Below are 23,364 nucleotides of genomic sequence, written 5' to 3'. Positions count from 1 at the left end.
GGCAAGCTGTCTCGTAGCAGCAGGTCAAAATGACAACTTCAATCCAACCTCAATTGAGGGCAGGTCGGCAAAAGGGACCAGGTTCATCTCAGTGAAGAGTTTACCTATTCAAAGTCCAAGTGGATGTGAGGAGGCTCAGCTGGAGCCTCATGTTGGGGGGGCCTTGATGAGGAAAATGAGAAGTCGCTCCCGATCTTTCAAAACCAGGGTTTTTTATGCGCATTCTATGCATACTAACTAATAAAAGTGCAAATTCAGAATAATATGATAATGGTTAAATCACATTGGCAAATCACAAACAATTCTGTGAGTTAAGGTAAGAGAAATCTCCTGCTTGCTCCCTCAGCATCTGCATGTCAGGGGTGTTAAATCCAATATGAAACATTTATTAAACAATAGCCCAAAGAATCATGGTCTTTTGCGTGCTTTCATTGGAACTTCCAGCAGAAATCCTTCAAAATAATACTTTAGGTATACAATGGAAAGTTTAATTCACAACACAAGTTGTTGGACCTGGCATTTTCTGCAGTGCCTCCCCAACCTTTTTGCCTTTTCCTGCCACTTTTGCTAACCAATAATAAAGTGCATGTGCTCTCTACTTAAAACATGGTAACATTAGCTTATACACAGGTAGCATATTTAATGTACTTATACGTCCCTAGTAAAGTGCACTACCTGTGCCCAGGGCCTGTATATTAAATGCTACTTTAATTAGGCCTGCAGCACTGATTGTGTCACCCACTTCAGTAGCCCTTCAAACATGACTCAGGCCTGCCATTGCAGAGCCTGTGTAGGCAGTTTTTAACTGGCATGTCGACCTGACAAGTTAACCCTCTTGCCAGGACCAAATCTTCCTTTTTAATACATATGTCACCCCTAAGGTAGGCACTGGACAGCCCGGGAGGAGGGTGCAGTGTATTTAAAAGGTTGAACATGTACTTTTAAGTTTTACATGTCCTTACTACATTTTATAAGTGTCATTTCTAATTGGGAAGAGATGGGACCCCGAAGTTTGACATCACAAATTAAAATCGCAGTTTATGGTGAAGTCAGATTTTAAATTGTAATTCTGAAAATGACACTTTTAAAAAGTTGGTATTTTCTAACTTTAAATGATCTAGGGTGAGATGTATCATACATTTTTGCGATCGCAAACTGCCCAACGTGCCGCTTGTGATTGCAAAAATGCATTTTGGTATGTTTTAATTTCAATCCGCGATTCAGTAATTTGTTATTGAATAGCAAATTGGAATTGTGACTGCATACCGATTCGGCATTAGGAAGGGGCGTGTCAAGGGTGTCCCTTCCTAATACTGAATCGCAGTGGTATGTCGGGAAGTTTGTGACCCAAATGCAGTCGCAAAACATTCGCATTTTACCACCTACTTCAAGTAGGTGGTAACCCATTCGCAAATGGGAAGGGGTCCTCAAGGACCCCTTCCCCTTTGTGAATGCATGCAAAAACATTTTTTAGGAGCAAGCAGTGGTCCCATGGACCACTGCCTACTCTTAAAAAATGAAAAGAAAAGTTTTCATTTTTCTTTTTTAAACGCATACCATTTTCCTTTGAGTAAAACGGGCTGCATTTAAAAAAAGATTGCGTTATTTAAAAGCAATCACAGACATGGTGGTCTGCTGAGCCCAGCAGGCCACCATCCCTGTGGTTATCGCCATTCACAATGGGTCGTAAATTGTGACCTACCTCATGAATATTAATGAGCTAGGCGATTTGCGAGCCATTATTCAAATAGCAGTTACATAATTGCGATTCACAGATAATTGCATTTAGGTAATTGTTATTTGAAAAAATTATAAATTTGGCCCCTAGTGCCTTCTGTCTGTCTCTGAATACATATCTGGGGTGGTGACAGCTGGGTGCTTGGGCATTCCCTCCGGACAACTGTACACAAAGGCATGTTGATTGCCCATCCTGTGCCATCACTTATGCCTCAATGGGTTGGTTTTTGAGCCCTCAGAGAGGGCTGCATAAACCCCTATGGGTCTGGAGCTAGGACAGGAAGGGCAGGGACTTTGTGCACTTCAAAGACTTCTCTTTGAAGACAACCCCACTTCAAAAGCACCGCTGGACTTCTGACCCTACCAAATCAGTTTGGGATCTGAGGACAATCTGCCAGGAAGAAGGACCGCTGTGCTGCTCAAGGGACTGTGACTCTGCTGGACCTCTGCTGGACTTTGCTTGTCTCCTGCTTTGCTGTGCCTGCCCTGCTGCCCTCCTTGCCTCGGAGTGAGAAGAACTGCACCTTCATGTCTAGATCCTCAAAATCAAAATGACTACAAGTGTTTGCTGGCTTGCCTCCTCTTCAGATGTCCCAGGGACATCAAAGACTTCACTCAACTCTGCTACAGCTTCTGAAATCTGCCAGCTATGAACTCTACCCTGCCAAGTAGTACCAATCCAGTCCTGGGCCCTTGGAAGTAGGTTCTACAACTGTTCTCTACAGCAATCAATGGATCGTCTACACCACGCTGATCAAAACTGCTGCATCTCCCCCTTGACACGTGCACATTGGCGCTATTGCTGAGGACAGAACCATCACAGCAACAACTGCCCGTCTTGGAACCGGCGCTTCGCCCTCAGTCCTGACGCATTACTGGTCGTGCCACTCAACGATGATGCATCGCCTTCATCGCAGACGGTTTGGCACATCACCTTCAGGACATTGTGTCAATGACTGTGCGGCTCAACAACACGTCCCTGGCTGCATGGATCAGAAACAACAGGTCGCTTTTGAATCATCTCCTCTGCTCCTCCCATCGGATCTTCGACACCGCCCCAACCCTCCACATAGAGTACTTGTCAGCAGACAAGTTTGGTCCCTGTTGCTGGCCCATGCTCCATCACGGTAACCAGATAGCCCCAGTGGCACTTTGAGCTTCTAAGCACTACATTTGCAGATATTCTTTAACAAATAATATCTCAACTTCTACTTATTGGATTTTTGCCATATTGGTCTTGGTTTAGTCATTAAACTAAGATCTATTTTCCTAACCTGATGTGGATTTATTTTGTGTGGTGTTGTGTGGTGTTTTCACTGTTTTACTGTTTTAAGTGCTGCACAAATACTTTACACATTGCCTCCAAACTTAAGCCTGTCTAATCTGTGTCACGCTACCAGAGGGTGAGCACAGGTTAATTAATGGTGTGTATCTGACTTACTCTGACTGGGATTGTGGTTCCTGCTTGAACAGCGTGCAAGTGTCTGACAACCGAAAACCTAATTTCGAACATATTCCATAATAAAATATCATTGCTCAATTAACATAAATAATCTTCATTCAAGAAAGTATTATGTCTCATTTTTGCAATCACTCTCAGATACTCCTCATGTTTTATTCTTTTAGCATTATTGTCAATAAAGAAATTCTCTAAAGACACATTAAAATTTGTCAAATAAGGAGAAAGCAACTCTTCGTAACTAAAAGTAGACACGGAAATATTACACAAACACTTGTTAGACAGCAGATATGATATTTCTTCCTCAGCTGAAGCAGAAAGGTAAGTGCACACATAGCATGAATTGATCTTCATGATATCCACATACTTATTAATCATGTTAGTATACATAATATCCTTAAAACAACTAGCTAAATATTTTTCATGTATTGGTATCATTTGTCTAACCTTTTCATTTCATAATTTGTTTTAACTTCAGCCTTATTATTTATATAACTTGAAATATTTCCCACAGGAATCAGTAAGCACACTAAGAGGCCAACTAATACTAATACGGGTATAATTAGTAGTATAATTCCAATAATGTTACAGTGTCTACTGTATCCCATCTTCTCAAATTGTACCAAAAACCCTTCTGTGGCTAACATCAAAGTCAAACAAAAATGTTCTTTAATACAATATTTTTATTTGTCCTTTTTATTTCTTTAAAACAATATTAAAACAAGGAAAAAGGTCTCACTTTTTCAGTCTTTGAAAAAAGAGTTGTATATTAAATTTCTAACAGTCTTTTAAGAAAATATTACTTTTTATTCTTTTATGGATAATTCTCAATTTTAAAAGAATTTTTTTCAGGGTGATTCTTCTTCAGTTTCAGTCTCTATGTCTGAACCTCTCTAAAAAAACAAATCATGGCTTTTTCTCATTTAGAAGTAGTCCTTCTTAGTTTCACTTACTTCATCTTATTCGGATACTGAAGCTAGATGCACCTATTCACATGAAGCATATTTTTGATTTTGAATTCTTCTTTTTGTTGGTCTGTTGCTGATTGGTGATTTACTCTCACTAATTTCTGGATTCAGTTTTACCCTGAGTCTCTCAAGTCTCTTTCTGGCCTACAATGCTTAGGTTCTCTTTCTTGGAATCTCTTCAGCTCTTTCTTGTTGCACTGTGATTTTTCAGTTTTTGTTTTCTTCTTGGCTTTGATGTCAACCCAATCCTGAGCTCAGACTCAAGCTTGTTCTTTGATCAAAGTTGTCTTTCTGCACTTTCTTCACAGAGAATCCTTACCTTTAGAGGGGCCCCTCTTCTCTCATTACCAACTGCAACTTGACATTGCTTTGATCTGAGACTACTTCTTCTTGCTGCCACTCATGCTTTTTTTTGCATGGCAGTAGAACCTCACTCTAATCACTGTAACTGGACATCAGGAATTTCAGGTTCTTCATCTGAACGTTCACTTACTTGAATTTTTTGTTCATTTTTGCTTTTCTTCTCACTTTGAAATCTTCACCTCCCTCTGGATTCTTTGTGTGAACAGAAGCCAGGATCTGAGCAGGTTTAGTAGTCTTTCTACCCTTATCATTCACCTCATCCACAGCTTCAGCTACTCTCACTCTGTTGGTGTGAGCAGCGTGGATCCACTGAGGACACCTGCACACTTGACAATGCTATTTGTTGTCAAGATTATCTGGAAAGGACCTTTCCATCTTTTGTCCAAGCATCTCTTGCAAACATGCTTCCGGATAAGCACCCAGTCACCTGCATTCATACTGTGGCAGAGTGTATCTTAGTAATCTTCAGCTGATATGTTCACTTAATGAGAGACATATTTTACCATATCTGTCAGACCTTTGCTTTAATTCAGAACAATGTCATCAGTTAATGAAACTAATTCTTCAGAAAGTGCAATTGTAAGTCTTATTGCCCTGTACCTCAGTATCTCATGAGGAGTTAAGCCTTTCTGTCTGTCTGGAGTACTTCTCATATTCAACAAAACAAGTGGAAGAGCATCAGGCCTTTTTAAACCGGTTGAGACTTGGACCTTTGCCATTGGTATGTTCCTCATGAGAATTGTATTCCTCATGAGGAGTGGGTAACTCTTGAGGATTGTGTACCTCCTGAGGATTGTGTTCCTCATGAGGATTGTGTTCACCACTTAGAATGATACCTCTGTTTGGCATCAAAAGCTGTGCAGATTATCTGCAACACTTCAATTTTAAAGATAGCAACATGACCAATCTCAGTAGAAGCTGGGAGACCAAATCTTGGAATCAGTTTGCTCAACATCAGTTTGGCAACTGTAAAGCCAACCACTCTTCTTGTGGGAAATGCTTCTACCCATCTGGTGAACTGGCAGATTATTACCAAGATATACTTTAAGCCACTATATTGTGGCATCTCAGTAAAGTCTGTCTGCAATCTTATGAATGGCCCTTCTCATTTGTCAATGTGATTCATAACCATAACAGTTTTCTTACTTTGATTTTTTTAATGGTTTGCTAGACAGCCACTACACACGTTCTCAGCCACATGTCGAAATTCTGTACTCTCCCAACATTTATAAAATATTCTAACCAGCCAATGCATGAGTCTGATAATGCAAATATTTATACATGGGCTGTGACATTAAATTTGGCAAAACATATTTCTATTCTGAATGTATATACAAGTCCTGATAATTCTTTTTGTAACTCATCTTTTCCAGTTTTCTATTTTCATTTTCAGGAGCAGCCCCATGAAGGTCTCACAATTAGATGTCTGCATCAAATATATGAAGAAACAACTCACATTGTTTGAACTCTGTACATTATTATTTGTGAAATCATCATTTTGATTTGGTTGAACAATTGTCACTTCTTGAACTATACAATATCTGACCACTCGCGCTGATGTCATATTTTGTAAGGAGGATGCTTGAAGAATCTCTGTGATGGAGCACACTGCATAACAGCTAATAATCCTCTAAATTGGTCTTTTAAACATGAATCTTCAACAGTCATAAATGCCAACTTCAAAGGAACTTCTTTCATGTTTGGTCTTGGTTTTGTGCATAATTTGGTCAATCCTGACAGTCATGATCCAAATCCCAATTAGTTTCATGTTCTCTGTCTTCACAAATTTTGTCTGAAATTGGAGACAGTGTTGCCAGATTTTGAACATTACATCTCCAAACTGAAATATTCTCTGCTGCTAGAATAATTTGCTGATAACGTATCAATCCACTGTTCGCTATGTGCTGTGTTCTGGTCCTTGTCAAAATAATCTCAACTGAAAATGAACATAGACAATTAAGAAATGACCAGAACAATTCCTTCACTTTGCTCAATTGGAAAACAAACTGCTGCATTCAATAAATTTCAAACAAACTGAAAAACGTACAGCTCCTAGATCCAATACACTTGAAAGATATGTGACTGGGCATATAAGTAATCCATGTTTCTGGGTGAGAATTGAAAGTGCATATCCATCTTTTTTATGACAAAATTAAAAAAATCTTCATATTGTAATCAGGCATCCCGAGTGCGGGAGAATGACTCAAGCTCTCTTTCAATTTCTTGAATGCATTGAGGCACTCATCATCAAATGACACTGTATCCAGCATGTCATTACATGTCAACCTTACTAAACATCCAAACCTCTCTCTGTTTAAGAATTGCAGAAAAGTTTCTCACACCTTTCTCAATATGTCTGAGATAAATCACTTATTTTTCAAAATACGACATTTTAATTGGAGAGAAATTAAGCCCATACAGTCTTCCATTGCCGTAGATGCTATCAACAAATCATTTACATATTGAAGTAGGACTGAATTACATGGGAATTTTAGACTCTGTAAACTTTTCTTCCGTATCTGGGAAAAAATTGAAGGACTCTCAGTATACACTTGTGGCATTCCATACCCCACATGCATCTTTTTCAGAATTTAAATGCATATAGGAACTGTGAATTCTCATGTAACAAGACTGAGAAGAGCACTTGGCATACGTCAATGACTATTCCATTCTGCTTCTGATGCAATATGAAACAATAATAGTGCTGAATTTGGTACCACCAGACAACAAGGAACAACAATTTGTTTTATTTTTCGGATGTTCTGCACAGTCCTCGAGTTATCATTTGACTTTTTGATCCCATCACTGGTGAATTTCACAACTACCAAGCACTTCACAAACAATTCCCTGCTCAATCATTTTTTCAGTTACTTCCTCTTTCCATCCTGAGCTTGTTTTGTAAACCTCTAATGTCAAACTCTAGCAAATATTCCAGCCAATCTATTTGCCAGTGTAATCCCATACCTTTTCCTTCACAGCATGCCTTAAATCTAGATGTTGGTCATTTTTGTCAAACCTGGATACAAGTAAATTCTGGTGTCTTTTGAATTAATTTTGAAGCCTGAATAATTTCAGTTGGTACACAATTTGCAGAGCAATGTATTATGCAATGCTCCATGGAAAGATCCTTTCCAAGTAAGTTAACCCAACTGGAATTGCACAGTATAAACTGAGGTTTAGTCTTCAGTGGTCCTATTTTAACTGGGACATATGTCGTAACCCGATTCACAATTTATTTATAACTAAGACCTACAACTAGGAATTCTCTTTCCGAGAGGTGTAGGTTTGGGATAGGTATGGGAATTCCAGAGAACAAACTGTAGAACGAATATAAACCAAAAATTAAATGGTGTTGCCATTGACATCTCCATCAATATATGAGCATCTCTGATCTACCATTGGGACTGCACCAAGCATGCAATCCTCCATCCTACCCCACACTCGCTCAGGCACCATCACTTTAGACAATTCCCTGCCATTTCATCCATCAAATTCATAGTATTTTGTTGGAACTCTGAATTATACAGTATTTTCTTTCTCATGTTTTTTTCATTACCGGGGTAGTTGACATAGGCATGTAAAATTATTTCTGAGTCTGCATATTCTGCTTTGTATTTTGCATATTCAACATCACATTACCTCTATGATTTTGAAGAAGTTTTTCTGAATTCACCAGCATCTTATGAGGATTCTGTCTACATTATTTTTTTTGTTGTCTAATCCTCCCTCATTAATGGCATGCTGTGTTCTTTTCCAACATTTCAACATTTGTATTAATTCCATCAACGCTACCTTTCATTCCTTGACTCATCCCATTCATTCTGTACAAAATTCATATTTGAATCCATTTGAATCCGTGATCCTTTATCAAATTGTTCTGTTTACCTAATCATCATTTTTTCTTATAATTTCTTTAGCCTTGTTTCAAAACATACACTACTATTTTTGGCCAACATCAAGACCTCATCAATGCTCTTCATCTGCCAAAACAATTCACTTTTTTGAATATGAGTACTAGTTTGTGATCTCAATCCATTCACAAAAACAGAAACAAAACTACCAGCTACATCTTTTTTTGCATTATTGACTCTTCTATGTATTTTTAAAACATCCATTAACCTCTCATAATAGGATTGTACTGATTCCTTGAGTTCTTGTGGTCACCCTCAAATCCTTCTCCCAAATCATAACTTTTTCAGGGACTCGCTTTTTCAAATACTCAATCACAGCCTTGTAACCATCTGCTGACTCAGATTAGTCTAGCTGGTTCCTGTGTCAGCCTTCCAGTAACAACATTATATTCTAACATTCAAACCACAAGTTTCCAGGACCTACAATTGCAAACAACATATTCAAAGAAGCCCATAACATTGGAAAAATGCATGTGAACTGATATATTTCTTCATACCACTTTCCTGGATCCTGTCTCAATTAAAAAATATATATATTCTTAAACATCTGTCCTTGTACACAAGACGTACCAAATTTGTACCATGTACTTCTCTTAAAGGGAATTCCACTACTGTAGTTGTCCATACTTCTGAAACACTTGCATTACTCTTTGTCTTTCCCTCAGCCCCCTTCATTTTCCTTCGATTTGCTGTCCCTTTCTTCCATTGTTCTGGATATTTCTTCAAATCATTCCAATCTCATTTCCTCAATTAGATCCTTAATATCAGTTCTTAAAATAATCAAATCCATCTCCTTCATTTCATTGTGAGTTAAACCCATTTTATAATTCTGTTTTACAGTTTTTCATTTTACTAATGTCAACTTCTAGCTTATCAGCCAGTTCGGCTAATTTGTCATAAACTTCATTGGCACACCTAGCAGCTTTTTTATCAAATATCTCATTTCATCAGGATTGTACTCCAATAACCTGTTCAAATCTACATTTCCTTGCAACATTTCACCAAATTCAGTTTTCAGTATGTCAATGCAAACTTCTTTAGGTGGGGACTCTACCACCAATGCTTTCATAGGAGAAACCTGTGTTTCATCCTCGAGCTCCTACTGGTAATAGGCACTCTCATTATGGCTGTTTCCTCTCTTGGGGCAATCACTACAATTCCAGCAGGGGCTAGTGGCATTCCAGATTCTACCCTAGCATCCTTATCAACAAACTGGACTGTCTTCATCGATCAATCTGGATATGGAGGAGGCCTAGAATTCCATAGCTCACCTATGAATTGATCATCATCACCTGACTTCACTTCTTTCCTTTTAATTGTCTCCTTATTTTCCCCTTCTCCATTAATTACTGCAGGAAAGGTTTTTACACATTCATTCACGTCCTCCCTCTAACTCTTTTTGTGGTGATCTAGTTTATTCTCTAACAGACCGCTGAATGAATTCTATAAAAAAAATTCTTTCTTCATTCTTTCCTTTTCAGTAGCCATGCAATCCCATTTTTAAGCATCTCATACTGAATGGTTCAAGGGATTGGCTTCATATCATACATGGTTTGTCTTAGGAAACCTACCTATTTAATATGAGATGTACCCTTCAACTGAAAAAGTAAAATGTCATCATGTCCAGTGTATTTATTCTATCCAGAGATCGGGGAGCAAGTGTAATACCCGACTTCTACTATCATTTCATATGTTGGCCTTCCTCTAGTTTGTAATATTTGAACCTCCTTAGGAATCTCCCTCTTTGGTTCTGAAAACCTACCACCGATATTTTCAGACATAATAGACTCATAACAAACTCAAAATCACAACCTCAGTGAATAACAGCCAATAACAGTGCAGCTCTGTCAAAAGTCATCCTATCACAACGTGACTATGCTGTCAACCAATCAATCCAAGTGCAGCTTTGTGGTGATGTTTTCACCTGTCCCAGCCGGGCTTCCTGGCCAAGCAACCAATCACAGAGTGGCTTCATGAACAGTGTTAGAAATGGGATCTCTTGTTGGCAGTCAGTTTGCACTCTGTCCAAGCCGGGACCCTCACTCTAGTCAAGGTAATGGAGATACACACTTTGGATAACCCTTGCTCACCCCCTTGGCAGCTTGGCACAAGCAGTCAGGCTTACCTCAAAGGCACAGTGTAAAATATTTTTATTAAAACACACAATATTACAGTGAAAACACTACAAAATGTACACCACACCAGTATAGAAAAAATAGCCAATATTTATCTAAATCAAACAAGACCAAAATGACAAGAATCCAACATACACAAGTCAAGTTCTGAATTTTTAAATTAAAAAGAGTCTTACTCCATGGAAAACAATGGATGTGTTGATGTTATACAAATTACCTGGTTTGCATAAAAAATAAAACTGCACGGGTGAGCAAGCATCAGAAAAGTCAGCGATTAGTGATGCCCTGTGTTGTTTCTTCTCTGGTCCGGTAGGCGATGCGTCATTTTTCTCTCCCGCAAGAGAGTGATGCATTGATTTATGGATCAGCACCTCGGGTCCGGGCAGGTTCACAGTGATTTTGATGCCCAGTGATGTTGCATGTGAAATCGGGCCACACGAGGATGAGAATCCATGCCGCATGAGGTTTGCGTCGATTTCAGCAGATGTAAGCGGTGTTGTGTCATTTCTACAGCCGCGATGCAGGTGGTGCGTCGCTTTCAGCAGCGCTGAAGGTGGCGCATCATTTTTACAGTTGGGTTGCAGATGGTGCATCAAATGTTTCCCCTCCTGTGCATTGATTTCCAACTTGGTTTCACCAATTTCACAATCCAAGGGCCCAGGGACTAGATAGGGCACACTTGGCAGGGTAGGAGTCTCAGCAGAAAGTCCAGGAGCTGCAGAGGAAGTTTTTGATGGCCCTGAGACTTCAAAACAGGAGGCAAGCACAGTCCAAGCCAATGGAGACACTTCACAAGCAGGAATATACCACAGTGTCCAATCGTTGTCCTCTTTCAGGCAAAAGCAGCAACTGCAGGCCAACCCAGCAAAGCACAATAACAGGCCAAGGGGTAGTACTCCTACTCCAGCTGTTCAGCTCTTCTCCTTGGCAGATGTTCCTCTTTGTTCCAGAAGTAATCTAAAAATATGGGGGTTTGGGTACACTACTTATACCCCTTTCTGCCTTTAAAGTTGACAAACCTCAAAGGAAAGTCTCTGTTGTTCACAAGATACTGCCTTGCCCAGGCCTGGCTCCAGACTCACACCAGGGGGTTGGAGACTGCATTGTGTGAAGGCAGGCACAGGCCATTCAGATGTAAGTGTCAGCTCATCCCTCCACTCTAGCCCAGATGACCCATCGGGATATGCAGGATACACCCCATCTTCCTTTGTGTCACTGTCTAGTAGAGATTCAAAACAGCCAAACTGTCAGTCTGACCAAGACAGGGAATACACAATCAGGCAGAGTCACAGAATGGTTTAAGCAAGAAAATGCCCACTTTCTAAAAGTGGCATTTTCAAATTGACAATCTAAAAAACTAAATTAACCAAAAGATGTATTTTTAATTTGCGAGTTCAGAGGCCCCAGACTCCACATCTCTATCTGCTGCCAAAAGGAAACTGCACTTTTTTTAAAGGCAGTCCCCATGTTAACCTATGAGAGAGATAGGCCCTGCAACAGTGAACACCAAATTTGGCAGTATTTCACTGTCAGGACATGTAAAACACATCAGTACATGTCCCACCTTTAAAAAAAATGGAAGGTTTGGGCCTGGCAAGTGGGTGCTCTTGCTAGGTCGAATTGGCAGTTTGAAACTGCACACACAGACACTGCAGTGGCTGGTCTGAGCCATGTTTACAGGGCTACTCATTTGGGTGGCACAACTAGTGCTGCAGGACCACTAGTAGCATTTGATTTACAGACCCTGGGCATCTCTAGTGCACTTTACTAGGGACTTACTAGTAAATCAAATATGGAAAGCATGGGAAAGCCAATTACACATACAATTTACACGGAGGGCACTTGCACTTCAGCATTGGTCAGCAGTGGTAAAATGCCCAGAGTACCAAAACCAGCAAAAACAAAATCCAGCATACAGTAAAAACATAGGAAGCAGAGGCAAAAAAGACAGGGAGACTACTCCAAGGATGCCAGGTCTAAAACATGCCGCCCCTAGCTGAAAGTGGGGAGAACTACCCAACCTCATGGGAATTCTCATCACTAAGGCGTAAGAATCTGGACAGACCATCAGCATTGGCGTTTTCTGTTCCATGGCAGTGTTCCACTCTACAGTCTATTCCCTGTATGGAGAAAGACCACCTCAACAATTTTGGGTTCTCACCCCTCATCTTCATTAACTGTCTGAGGGGCTTGTGGTCTGTGAGTCCCAAACAAGTAGGGTCTTAGCTTCTTCGGCGCCCAGAGCAAGCAAATGCTTCTCGCTCAATTGCATTCCCGGGGAAGTAACCATCTACTAATGAAGGCTAAAGGCTGTTCTAGGCCCTCTTCATTTAGCTGTGCAAGTACTGCTCCCACATCATGCTCTGAAGCATCAGCCTGCACGACAAACTCTTTGGAGAAGTCAGGCGCCGTCAGCACGGGTGCCGTGCACATGGCTACCATCAGGGCATCAAAAGCTGTCTGCCAAGCCTCGGTCTGGATCACCTTTTTGGGTTGCTTCTTGAAGGTTAACTCGGTCAAGAGAGCAGAAATAGTGCCATACCCCTTGACAAGCCTCATATAGTACCCTGTGAGACCTAAAAAGCCTCTCACCTCAGTCTGGGTCTTGGGGGGCTACCAGGTTAGAATGGTGTTGATCTATGGTTGTAGAGGTGCCACCTGGCCACTCCCCACCTGGTGTCCCAAGTACACTACAGAGCCCTGCCCTAGTTGGCACTTACTAGCCTTGATAGTGAGGCCTGCCTTCTTCGGAGCCTTCAACACTTTGCAGAGGTGCTGCAGGTGTTCCTCCCAGCGGGAGCTGAACACTGCAGTGTCATCCAGGTAGGCTGCACTGGAGTCCTACAACCAAGCCAAAACCTGGTTAACCAACCTCTGAAAGGTGGCAGGGGAATTTTTCATCCCAAAGGGCATCACCCTGAACTTGTAGTGTAGAAAATTCAGACCTCTCCTTGAGCCCCTCGGTTAGGGCAATCTTCCAATCTTCCAAAACCCAGATGTTAGATCAGACGTGCTGAGAAACTTGGCAGCTCCCAACCGATAAAAGAGCTCATCAGCTCGGGGGATGGAGTGTGCATCAGTCATCATGACAGCATTGAGTCAGTGGTAGTCCAAACAGAACTGGAGTTCTGGAGTGACACCGGGGACAGCAGCCTTTGGGACCAAGACCACTGGACTGACCAAAGGGCTACTGGAGAACTCAATAACTCCTAATGCTAACATTTTGAACACCACATCCTTAATGCTAGCCCTGGCCTTGTCAGTCACTCTGTAAATCTTGTGTTTTACAGGTGGGCTGTCCTCAGTGTCTACATCATGTGTACACAAATGAGTAACGCCTGGGAACAAGGAAAACAATGAGGCAAACTGTCCCAACACCTGGCGACAGTCCCTCTGTTGCTATGGGGGCAGGGAGGGGCAGAGGTTCATACACCCATCTTTCTCCTCAGCAGGCAGGAGGTCAGGAAGAGATTTATTCTCTTCCTCCACCCCATTACTTATTGCTAGGTGCATTGTCAATTCAGACCTCTCAAAGTGAGGTTTGAGGTGGTTCATATGAAGGACCCTTAAAGGGCTATTTGGAGTCCACAAGTTCACCAGATTGGTGACCTCACTCTTGCACTCCACCACCTCAAAAGGCCCAGTCCACTTGCCTTGGAGACCACGAGGCTCCACTGGGGCCATTACCCACATTTCTGGCCAGGCTGTAACTCAATCAGAGTGGTATTCCTGTCATACCAGTGTTTCATGTCCTCCTGGCTTCCTTCCAGGTTCTCTTGAGTGAGCTTCCTGAAGTGGGCTTTCTGGTTCCTAAAAGCCAGCATGTAGCTAAATACATCCTGGGGGGAGGGGCTTACGGGAGACTTTCTCCAAGCCCTCCTTCACCAGACTCAGAGGTCCCCTTGCAGGGTGGCCACATAACCACTTAAAGGGACTTTAAGAAACCCTTTTGTTTCACCTCCCTGTAGGTAAACAGAAGGCTTGGCAAGATGACGTCCCACTTATGCCTCATGGGCTCTGACAGGCCCATAATCATGTCCTTCAAGGTTCAGTTGAGTCTCTCAAGCAAACCATTTCCTTGGGGGTGGTAAAGAGTGGTGAACTTGTTTGTCATCCCACATTCCTTCCACAGAGACTTCATATGAGTAGATATGAAGTTGGTATCCCTGTCAAATACCACCTCCTTGGGGAACCTCATGCAGGTAAAAAACCCTCTCAATCCCCGGCCCACCACAGAGGCTGTGACTGATCTAACAGGGATAGCTTCTGGATAACGGTCCACCAAGACCAGGATAAACATGTTGCTCATAGCTGTCTTGGGATCCAGATGCCCCACAATGTCAATACCCATGCTTTCAGGAAACGGTTTGAGGGGAGCCTTACATTTTCCCCACTCTTGACCCTTGCCTGACAAGTCCGATAAGACCTACGGTGCACATGAGAGTGCCTGCACATCTGGGGTCAGTAAAAGTGGATGACAAGCCTTTCAAAGTTCTTGTCCTGCCCCAAATGACCAGCTAAAGGCACATTATGAGCCAAACCCAGTAGGAATGCTCTGAAGCACTGGGGTACCACCAGCACAAGTACTGCCCCTAGCTCAGCAACCTTAGGCTCACTATATAGGAGGCCATCCTCTCAATGAATGCCAGATGCCTGTTCTGCATCCTGCTGCCACAAACCCTCTAGAGTAGGGCATGTTTTCTGTGCCTCACAGAATGTTTCTCTGGTGGGACCCCCTTCCTGCTGCCACTGAGTCAGCTCGGGCCCCTCCCCCAGTTCACCCACTTGTTCCCCTGTAGGCTCTGGGGCATCCCCCTCTAGTTAAGCCTCCTCCCCGACCACTGGAACTTCTGGAGTGGGTTTCCCAGACCCCTTGCCCTTCCTCCTTCTGGCAGGCACCTAGGCCACTCTTTCGGGCTTCAGGGCCTCCTGATCACCCTGACGGGCTGACATTGACCAGGTAGAGACACACACCCACCCAGGCAGACCCAGCATCTCCAAGTGAGACCTGTGTTCCACGTCCTTCCAGGGGGAATGCTCCAGGTCATTGCCAAGCAGACAATCAACAGGCATTGTTGGACTCACAGCTACCCTCAAGGAACATGAGAACCCCCTACTGAAAGGGAACCTGCGCCACCCTGCACAGGCGCTCATCGCTGTCTACTGCAACTACTTGGTAAGGTGCATAGGGAACTATTTGCTCTTCAGACACCAGGTGACTTCACACAGCAGTCACACTGACTCCTGTGTCTCTCAGAGCCTCCACCCTCTGTCCATTGATGGTCACACACTGCCTGTATTTCTTAGTATTCTCAGGCATGAGGGTCCTCTGGACCATCTCACTGTCCCTACAGTGAGACAAGGGTCATCTCAGCTGACTCCGACCCACCTGGAACCAACTCCTCCCCAAGAGCTACACTGGGCAAACCCTGTTACTGAGCACCAATGGGTGTCTGTGTCGCCTTGTGACATTTGGGGTCCCCCCTCATGTGACCCACCTGATCACAAACATAGCACTTACGGGCACCCCTCTCTGCAGGTTTCCCTGTAGAGACCTATGGTTTATTTTTAACTGGGGGCAGGGTAGGACTCACAGATGACAGAGTCCAGGTACTGGGTTTAACATTGTTGGATATCCCGGAGTGTGAAAGCTTAATTTTCTCTCTCTATCTCTCCCCCACTTTTACCTTTTCCGGTATGCTTCTCTACCGACCCCCAGGACCTTGCACTCGTTTTTTAGATTCCTTGCCGGAAGTCGCAGCTAGTCTTATCTGTAAATCCCCTAACTTTACTATTCTTGGGAATTTTAACATCCACCTTGATAATGAAAACTGTCCGCACGCCAGGTCTCTACTTGCGTCCCTCTCTGCGCTTGATTTAACTCAACACGTAATAGGACCTACCCAAACCAAAGCCAATACGCTGGACCTCCTATTCAGTAATCTCCCTGTTCTTACCACCCTGCCGTCCCAGCCCCTAACCTGGACGGATCATTGCCTTTTATCTTTCTCTTTCCCTTATAAGGTTACTCCAGATGTGCCGTCTACCTCCTTAACCTTTGGTCGCATTTGGTCAAAATTGGCTCTTGGGGAATGGCGCGCTGCTCTCCAGACCTCCTTTGGGGTCAGCAGCCCCTCCACCTCCGCAGATTTATTTAATGAGTGGATCTCCTCCTCTTTGGATAGTATTCTGCCCATCAAATTAAGATCTAACAAGCCCCCCCATAAGGCTAAACCTTGGTTCTCACCTTGTCTGATAGAATTAAGAAAAAAGTGCAAAAGGTTAGAAAGATCTTGGAGAAAGAAATACAGTCCCACCGAAAGAGAAACATATAGGCAATCTGTCAGACTCTACCACCAAAACATTAAAGCCGCCCAGTCCTCTTACTACGGAATAAGAATAGAAAACTCCTCCTGTTCACAAAAGGACATTTTTCAGATTTTTAACAGAGCCCTACACTGAATACAGTAATCTTCTGGCATCTCACTTCAATGACAAAGTCATCAAGATATACTCTGGGTTCCCTTCTTCTCCTCCCCCAGGTACAGTACAGTACCAAACGATGGATCCCTCCCTCTCCGGAAGCACATTAACCGCTTTAGTACCTCTCACTGACACCGCTACTACCAACCTTCTTCTTCAAATTAAATCGGGCTCCCCCGTAGACCCCGCCCCTCCTTCCATCCTCTCGCGAGTTTCAGATATTATTGTACCTCCCCTTACAAAAATACTGAATCATTCCCTATCCTTAGGAAATTGAACCCATCTCTGTAAGAGAATTATAGACCCATTGCTCTCCTTCCCATTTCAACAAAAATTCTGGAGAAACATGTTAACCACCAATTAACCAGCTACTTAGAGAGCCATGAACTCCTTCACCCCACTCAAATGGGTTTCAGAGCCCATCATAGCACGGAGTCAGCCCTCCTTACAGTGACGGAGTCAGCCCGGCAACTTCTGGACCAAGGGTCTCATGTAGCCATGATTCTACTTGATCTCAGCGCAGCTTTTGATACGGTGGATCACAACCTTCTCTGCTGTAGGCTCTCTGAATTAGGGATAGGAGGCCTAGCATTGTCCTGGCTGTCCTCTTTCGTCAAAGGTAGATCTTTTCAAGTCCTGGACCGAGCCTACTTCTCTGATATCTTTCCATTGACTTGTGGAGTTCCTCAGGGCTCCTCCCTGAGTCCAACTCTTTTTAATGTTTATCTATCCCCGCTGGCTAAAGTGATCGCTCCCTACAATCTGACTTTGGTCACCTATGCCGACGATACTCAACTTGTGGTGTCTCTATCTAGTTCTGGGGATTCGTCGGCGGCCAACCTTTCGTGTTGTATGAAAGACATTGGAGTTTGGATGATCCAGTCTAAGCTTAAATTTAATGATGGAAAGTCAGAAGTCATTGTACTAGGCAATGCCCCCCCAGCCCCTCCCCTTTCACTATACTCTGAGGCCTTCAACAATCTTCCTACTCCCAAGGACCAGGTAAAAAGCCTTGGTTTTTGGGTGGATTCTCGCCTGACCGTGGATTATCAAGCAAAAAGAGTTTCCTCTACATGCTTTGGCATTTTAAGAGTCCTTAGGAAAATCTTTAATCTTCTTCCCCCTATGGCCAGAAGAATCCTTGTTCAAACTCTGATCCTTTCCCGTCTGGACTATGGGAACTCACTTTTTCTCAGCGCCCCGGCTTATGTCATAAAAAGGCTGCAAACAGTCCAGAACGCAGCTGCCAGGCTTCTTGTCAATCTTCCCAGACATTTATCCGCTAAGCCTGCTTTTTCCATACTTCACTGGCTCCCTATTAAGCAGCGTATTTATTTCAAGACCCTATGCATTGTTCACAGAGCCCTGCAAGATAAGGGTCCAATGTTCTTTAGAAAGCGGCTATATCTTTATGTCCCCTCTCGAAGTCTAAGGTCCTCCTCCTCTCGACTTGTGACCATCTTGCGGTCTAAGAGAGCCTGGGGGGCCAACTCCTTCTCCACCAAGGCCGCTCGTCTCTGGAATGATCTTCCCTCTGAACTCCGTCATGAACACTCAGAACTGCTTTTTAGAAAAAAACTTAAGACCATTCTTTTCTGTAGGTAGCTCTCTGAATTCTCCTATTGCTAGCACTGGTCAGGTTAGGTTTAGCGCTGGGATGCCTTCAGGTCACTACGCGCTTTATAAATCCTTAAAACTAAACTAAACTAAACTTGGAGCACTCAGTCCCTGAGGTTCTAATTAGGAGGCCAGTTTACTAGCTCTTGGAGTCAATCTGGGGACCAGGGTTCAACAGATGCAGATTCAGTCTTTCTCACTCAGACAAGATGGTAGCAGGCCAGCACAGCAAGGCAGCAGCCCTTTCGAGCAGCAGTCCAGCAGAGTGGCAGTTCTTTCAGCAGCACAGCAGTTTGTCTTCCTGGCAGAGTCCACATGTACAAAATCGCATTGAAGAGTTGGGGTCCAGGGTTTAATATCAATACCCGGTGCCATATTTGAATTGGAGGAAGCTTCTAGAGGTGTCCACCCCCTTGAAGTGTCAGGTATCCCCTTCCTCCCCATCCTGGCCCAACTTGCCTGGAGCCACAATAGACTAGTGACAACACCTTAGGGAGCGTGATCAGACCATGCCTTTGTGATGTGCAAGTGTGGTAGGTGACAGCTCCTGGCCCCAGTTAACTCAGAGTGGCCCATACTGCCAACCCCTATCTTCCCTTTGTCTGCTTGTCTGTGAACAGTACATAAAGACGAACTGCCAGCTACCCCTATTCACGTGACCAAGGAACAGGCTGCAGATACCAAATAGTTAGGACAAGAAAATGCCAACTTTCTAAAAGGGGCATTTTCAGAATTGTGATTCAAAATCCAACTTTACAGTTAAAGAGTGATTGTGATTACAATTCTTTAGAGATCAAACTCAATTTGTGCACCTGTTGCCTGTTAGAAGTTACAGCTTATTAAATGTAATAAGGCAACTCCAATATTATCCTATGTGAGAGGTAGGCCTTGCAGTAGTGTAAATGACTTTAGGAGTTTTTCACTACCAGGACATGTTATACTTGAATGTACATGTCCTACTTTTTAAATACACTGCACCATGCCCTCTGGACTGTTCAGAATCTGCCCTAAGGGTGACTTATATGTATTAAAAAGGAGTGAATAGGCCTAGAAAAAGATTTATTTTGAAGGTCAAAGTGTCAGTTTAAAACTTCACACATAGGCTGCAATGGCAGGCCATGGACATGTTTGAAGGCTACTTAAGTGTGTGGCATAATCAGTACTGTAGGTTCCCTAGTAGCTTGCAATTTACATGCCCTAGGCAGGGGCAGTACCACTTTACTAGGGACTTACATGTAAACTAAATATGGCAATTGGGTATACGTCATTTCTACCATGTTTAAGGAAAGAGCACAGCACTTTAGCACTGGTTAGCAGTGGTAAAGTGTGCAGAGTCCCAAAGCCAGCAAAAACAAAGTCAGCATTGCAGGAGGATTGAAGGGAAAAGGTTAGGGGAGAACCAAGCCAAGAATGCCATGTCCAACACCCAATATTGCAAAATCCAAATGTTTGTTTTAGGTAATTGAGCTCTGAAAACTTTCTCATTGATCTTGTGTCAAGATACCATCTCCCCCTTCAATCAGATAAATTTAGAGGAGTAACATTTTTTAGAAACTGTGACCACTCTAAAAACTGAGTCTAGATCAAAAATAAGTTTTAAGGTTTAATATAGGATTGCTTTTTGAATACCATAGGTGAATGCAAATCTTAGTCAGGAAGACTCAGAAATAAAGAATCATAAAACATAACAGATTCCTGACAGAGGTTCCACTAAATTCTAAATGTCAATCTCACAAAGAGTACTGATAATATCTCAATGAACATAAGTCTCAGTAAACTCAGACAGAGCCTCGGGGAGAAGATGTGAAGTTGCCAGTGATCTTTGAAAACCAGGGTTTTTATAAGCATTCTGTGTATAATAATTAATATAACTGCAAAATCAGCATAGTATGATCATGGTTAGATCACATTGGCAAATCTCACACAATGTCATAAGTTCAAAAGGTCCTTAACTCTAACTATTAAATATAGTAAGAGAAATCCTCAGAAAATGCACTCCAGAGATGTTCAATCCAATATGAAACATTTATTAAACAACAGCCCATTGAATCATGTTTGTTTGTAAACCTACATTTGAACTTCCAGCAGAATTCCTTCAAACTGATACTTTACGTCATTGCATCGAAGTGTTGGGGCAGCAGAGTAGCAAAGAAGCAGTTTGGAGCTACAGCCATTTGACTAGACTTGGCCCGCCTCGACTAACTTACCTGATCTGCCCCAGCCAACAGGCAGCTATTTTGCCCTTGGGCCCCCAGACAACATGTCTCCCTGTCCGGCTTTGCTAGCCACACAGTGTGAAATGAGGCAGCTTTCATTATGGCCAGCCGGTGATGTAGAGAGGGGCTGGACTGTAGATCCAGATGACAGCACCAGCAGCCGATGTTGGAGGCCTCCATATCTCGCGCAGAGTAAATTCTCATGCCATGGCCCCATCTGATGCGTGTGGGCTCACCGTTGGGACTGAGCACATTTCGGTGAGCTGCCAGGAATTTGTTCTGGCAGCGCAGGGTTGAGTCCCACTAGGCACCGAAGCGGCCGACACAGTGGTCAGTGTGGCTTGCACAGCAGTGATCTTCCCTGCCATTCTTCTGCCACTCCCTACTCGTTAGACTGATTGAACAATCTGGCCAATTTGTTGGTCTCTTAGCAGCCACTTCAAGCAAGTACCAATACTGATACTCTCTTCACTTAACTTATTAGTTTTACTGGTCTCTCAGATCAACACTCATTAGTTAAGCAGTCATCTTTTGTTAATCACCCAATTCGATAATCGGGTTTCATCTTTGGTAGGGTTATAACAGAGGGATTCACTTATTAATGGGGGATTCTTTGAATACGTTTCACAAAACAGTGATTCAATTTGATCAAGACCATGGATTTATTGATAAAAGGGTGGTTTTGGATTTATTAGTTTATTTGGATTAGGACAATAGTGTGGTATTATATGGTGATAAAAATAGTCTGTCACTATATGTTGACTGATAGGGTGAAGTTGTTTCTGTTTTTATATTCAGGAGAGATCTAATTAGTTCTTGTAATATGTTGAATGCAATGGTGAATATTGCCAGTGCTTCTGGAATTCGGTGAATTGAGAAGATGTATGAAGTCTTGGGTAGGTCTCACATGCTTCTTACTTTACTAATGTTATAATTGTGAGTATTATGGCTAATCAGGAGACTGATGTATCTATTTCTGCTATCCATTCAGGCTTTTCAAAGTTATTATCTGTGATTGATTTGACCTGATGTGGCTTGATGATCATTTATTTATAAGTGAAGACGTTGTCTATAGTTCTATTGCTTGTTTGGATTGAGGTAAATTATAAGGGGGTTTCTGTTCATAGCTTACATTGGGAAGTACATCTACACTTATGATAAGTGTTGGTATGTGTTAGAAATGGAGCCTTTGGCTGCAGTCAGGTTACAAGTCCAAGCAAGGACCCTCACTCTAGTCAGGGTAAAAGAGACTCACCCTCAGCTAACCCCTGCTGACCCCTGTGTAGCTTGGCACCAGCAGTAGGCTTAACTTCAGAGTGCTATGTGTAAAGTATTTGTACCAACACACACAGTAACTTAATGAAAACACTACAAAATGACACAACACAGGTGTAGAAACATAGAGAATATTTATCTAAACAAAACAAGACTAAAACAACAAAAATCCACGATCCACAAGTCAAGTTATCAATTAAAAAGCAAAGTGTCTTCATGTAGTTTTAAACACACACTAACACTGTTAGCGTGAAAATGTACCTTGGGTGTGTCAAAAATAACCCCGCACCGGTGAGTCTGTGTCAAAAAGGGCTTGTGATGCGTCGATTTTACTCACGAGCGAGACCTTTCTCCTTTCATCAGGTCGGAGCGCGTCATTTCTTCTCTCTGCAGGAGAGCGATGCGTCGATCCGGTCAGCACTCTTGGGTCCGGTAAGGCCTTGTGTCATTCTTAGACGCCCAGCGGTGCTTGCATCGGAAATCCAGCCGCAGGATGATCCGGAAACCACGCAGCACGGGTTGCAATCTCACCAGCCTCCGTCACCGATGCTGCATGTCGTTTCTCCAGCTCTGTGCGTCCGTTCTTCGGTCGCGTTACAGGCGAGTGTCGATTTTCAGCCGCGAAGATGGCGGCACGTCTATTTTCCCAGCTGCAGATCGGAGTCGCATCAATCTTTTCCCCACACGGCATTCTGTGCATGGATTTCTTCCTCTTAGGCTGCCAGCTTCTCCTTTCAGGGTCCCAGGAAATAGACGGGCACCACAGGGCAGAGTAGGTGTCTCTCCAGACAATCCAGGTGCTGGCAGAGAGAAGTCTTTGCTGTCCTTGAGACTTCAAACAACAGGAGGCAAGCTCTAAATCAAGCCCTTGGAGATCTTCACATGATGGAAGGCACACAAAAGTCTTTGCCCTCTTACTCTAGCAGAAGCAGCAACTGCAGGATAGCTCCACAAAGCACAGTCACATGCACAGCAGGTCTTCTTCCTCTGCTCTTCAGCTCTTCTCCAGGCAGCGGTTCCTCTTGGTTTCCAGAAGTGTGCTAAAGTCTGTGGTTTTGGGTGCCCTTCTTATACCCAATTTCTCTTTTGTAGGCCTACTTCAAAGCAAAGTCTCTCTTGAATGTGAAATCCTGCCTTGGCCAGGCCCCAGACACTCACCAGGGAGTTGGAGACTGCATTGTGTGAGGGTAGGCACAGCCC

This window comes from Pleurodeles waltl, chromosome 5 (genome assembly GCF_031143425.1).
Source record: "Pleurodeles waltl isolate 20211129_DDA chromosome 5, aPleWal1.hap1.20221129, whole genome shotgun sequence".
NCBI classification, from domain to species: Eukaryota; Metazoa; Chordata; class Amphibia; order Caudata; family Salamandridae; genus Pleurodeles; species Pleurodeles waltl.
Note: the sequence above shows the minus strand (reverse complement) of the source record.